The sequence below is a fragment of the Microtus ochrogaster genome, chromosome 1 (assembly GCF_000317375.1).
Source record: "Microtus ochrogaster isolate Prairie Vole_2 chromosome 1, MicOch1.0, whole genome shotgun sequence".
NCBI classification, from domain to species: Eukaryota; Metazoa; Chordata; class Mammalia; order Rodentia; family Cricetidae; genus Microtus; species Microtus ochrogaster.
Genome location: NC_022009.1, coordinates 22,070,702 through 22,074,583, shown reverse-complemented (window position 1 = coordinate 22,074,583; position 3,882 = coordinate 22,070,702). Strand labels below are relative to the sequence as shown.

Genomic DNA, 3,882 nt, shown 5'->3' with positions numbered 1-3,882 from the left:
TTATTTTTATTTCCTGTTCATTGGTTTTGCCTGCCTAAGGGTGTTGGATCCCTTGGAACTGGAGTTACAGACAGTTGTGAGCTGCCATGTGAGTATTGGGGATTGAATCCGGTTTCTCTGAAATAGCAGTCAGTGCTCTTAACCGCTGAGCCATCTCTCCAGCCCTCCAGGGAGGTAGTAATCTTTGATAGCAAACTGGGTAACAAAAGGTTCACTTGTTCAGGTTCTTCCTTTTATCTCTGTCTTCAGAGACAAGGGAAAGAGAGAGCACATGCCCTTCTGGGGAAGGGGCGCAGGGTGGAAAGGAAGCCAGTCATCTTACAGGCTACTCTAGGGGTGGAAGGTGAGGGACAGGGACAGTGGCCTTCCAAGGAACCATATCTAGAAGTGATGTTTCCCACATCCCATCACCTCTGTTATTTGTAATCTCCAAGTAGGCTTTGCTGCTCAGATCTTTCTTACCAGAGCTTGTGGCTGAGGGGCCGTATTGTTATTGTCAGAGGTAGCGCGTGCGCACACACACGTGTGTGTGTGTGTGTGTGTTTGTGTGTGCATACTATTAAGCAAACTTATTGGCAGTTCTGATGATGTGGTCCCAGAGGGAGGAAGGAAAGCGTTCCAGGCTCAGGACACCTGCAATATTGCTGTGTACAATCAGAAGCATCGTTTTTCTCAAGGGGTCTCCTAGCAACAGAGGCTTCACACTGATGTTGTCAGATCCTCCCCAGCCCATTGACTCAGTGCAACAGGGAAAAGCCGAGAGAAAAAGAGAGAGAGAGAGAGAGAGAGAGAGAGAGAGAGAGAGAGAGAGAGCGGTGGCAGCTGAGGTGGAAGCTGTCCTTCAGCCCCAGCTGCTGTTACCACTTAGGGTCCCCAGGAGACAAAGGAAGGAGCCACTGCAGGCAGGGTGCCTGGATGGAACTTGAATGATTAATTTATGGCCCTTTAGCCATCATTTTATATTTCCCATCAAGCAGGAGGTTTATGTTTTATTGCCCTAGAGAAGGGTTGTGAAAGGCAAAATGTCTTTTTGGTTCGTATTAACCAAGTCCTAGGAGGATATAGATCAAGGAATAGAAAGGGAAAGGGCTCAAGGGGGTTAAGTTAGAATGGCGTCCAGTCTTGGTTTCCAGGCCCGGAACAAAGATGTCCCCAGAACTGAGCTTCTCAGCCATCACAGTGTGATCGCAGTAACGGCATCAGTGTCAGAAGGACATCTCCAGCTTGGACTCGGGAAGATCGTGGAATCTTTGCCTGATTCCAAGATTCCCAGGTAGGAATCACCAAGAATGGCTGGTTACGTACTCTACTGGCCTGGTACGGAAAACAGTCCCGACTGTGGGCTCAGAGCTTACTCTCTGAGGTTCAGAGAACAATTGTCTTCATCTGGCTTCATTGGAACTATATCTCCCTGAAAACATCCACCACCTGCCACACAGACACATATAGACACATACACACACGCACACACAGAGACACAAACGCACACACAGAGACACACACACCAGACACACACACACACTCATAGGTGCGCCAAGAGTGAGGCTTGCCTACAGGAAGGTCCTGAGTAATGTTGAGAGGCAGCATGAAGCAACAGCTGGACTGCCCCGCAGGCCTCACGTTTGTTGCTGCTCAGTGCCCCCCCTCCCCCCCCCTCTCTTGGTGTGACCAGCTTCTGTACCTGCATTCCTCAGGCTCCCCCTGAGGCTTGCTAGGGTCCTTCCTAAAGGAAGACCTTGCACTCACATCCTTAGGTCACATCATCTGGGGGAGGGGACAATATTCTACACGCAGCTGTAAGCCCTAGAGCAGAGCAGGCTCTGGCAGTGTTTGCTAGGAAGTCCTGAGGGGTCTCCCGGAATCAAGGCTTTCAATTTCTGCTTTTCTGATGGTGGGGATGGGTCCCAGGTCCTCGCAAGTGCTTCACCATTGAGCTAAACCCCCACCCCTTCAGTAATAATACCCGTACAGTCATCCCCGTAGAACAAATGTTTACGTATCAGATGCTGCTGATGAAGATAAAGAGGGGCCCATGAATATGACCCAAATACTTCTGAGCCCCCATTTCCTTCCGTAAGATCTGCGCTATTGTATCGTGATCAAAAGCAGCACGGCCCTGTCTCCAGCTGTCTTGCAAGCGGCTAGGCTTTTCTTCAATACCTGAGTCAACTGGGAAAGAAGCTACAGAAAGTTCTCTGGCCCCGTAGTTTCACCCACAAGGCTTTGCTTACACCAGTCTGTAGAGCTTCAGTCTCCAACCCCTGCGGGCTCTTGGTACACTACTGTCCCCACCCTGCCCCCTACTCTGGCTCACTCCTGGCGGCTTCTCACAGACCAAGAGTTTCCTCAAGACGTTGGGGAAGGGATTGGGTTGGTAATGGGAAGACACAGGTGGAAATTGATTGAACAAACCGGCTTTCTCCCAGGAATCAGGTGTCCTCTCAGGGAGAGGCCGGAAGAACACGTCTGCAGCTCAGCTGCCCTCACTGCGCCAATCCCACACGTAGGGAGGTACTTTAAGGGGGGCTGCTACAGGCCTTCCAGCCCATTAGGACAGTCTTCATGTTGGTCTCTCAAGTGGGATGCGGTGTGACCGGCCCCTACTACTCTCTCTGCCCTGGCACGGCTGTGTTCACGCTTCTCATGTAGCGCCCATTACCGCTGTCCAGACTTAAGATCCAGCCTAGTAAAAACAGGGCTTCTCAAGTTGGCGGACCTCTAGTCCCTTTGCCATCTTGTTCCTTCTGGCATCAACGCGTGATAAAAGTCGATGCGGCTGACGGAGTGCCAGAGCGCCGTCTTTCTCCGCTAACTGGGGAGCGTAGGAGGGAAGTAAAAGCAGGCTGTGAGCAGCAAACGCTGTCGTTCTTACACAGCCGTGCGCGTTTGAGGCTCAGAAAAGGATACCCTAAGTCTGGTACTTTGGCATACTGAGTACTTTGAAATTAAAAACAAAACAAAACTCAGAGTAAGCCGGGCGTTGGTGGTGCACGCCTTTAATCCCAGCACTCGGGAGGCAGAGGCAGGCGGATCTCTGTGAGTTCGAGACCAGCCTGGTCTACAGAGCTAGTTCCAGGACAGGCTCCAAAACCACAGAGAAACCCTGTCTCGAAAAACAACAACAACAACAAAAAAAAAAACTCAGGGCAGGAGATGTATGTGCCACACACACACACACACACACACACGCACGCACACACGCACACACATGCATGCACACATAAAAATGTTTTTTGAAATATTTATTTATTTGTGGTTTTTTAAATTTATTTATTTATTAAAGATTTCTGTCTCTTCCCTGCCACCGCCTCCCACCTTCCTCCCCCTCCCCCATCAAGTCCCCCTCCCTCCTCAGCCCGAAGTATTTATTTGTTATGTATACAATATTCTGTCTGTGTGTATGTCTGCAGGCCAGAAGAGGGCATGCAGATGGTTGTGAGCCACCATGTGGTTGCCGGGAATTGAACTCAGGATCTTTGGAAGAGCAGGCAATGTTTTTAACCACTGAGCCATCTCTCCAGCTCCACAAAAATGTTTTAAGATTAAAGAAATAGCCACACACTCTTTTTTTTTTTTAATATGGAACGCTTCACGAATTTGCATGTCATCCTTGCTCAGGGGCCATGCTAATCTTCTCTGTATCGTTCCAATTTTAGTATATGTGCTGCCGAAGCGAGCACATACACTCTTAATTCTAGCACTCGGGAGACTGAAGATGGCGGATCTCTGTGAGTTTATAGGCAGCCTGCTGTATATAACAAGTCCCAGGCTAGCCAGGGTGACATAGTGAACCCCTGTCTAAAAATAAATAAATAAATAAGTAAATAAAAGACAAGTGCTGGAGAGATGGCTCAGAGGTTAAAAGCACTGACTGCTCTTTCG

General features: G+C 49.4%; 1 non-coding gene across 1 annotated transcript; it reads right to left on the bottom strand.

The window, feature by feature from the left end:
- Positions 1–3,573: 3,573 nt before the first annotated feature.
- On the bottom strand, positions 3,574–3,680 carry LOC113457028. The gene has a single exon (XR_003377687.1). It is a non-coding gene; the product is annotated as a U6 spliceosomal RNA (small nuclear RNA).
- Positions 3,681–3,882: the final 202 nt, after the last annotated feature.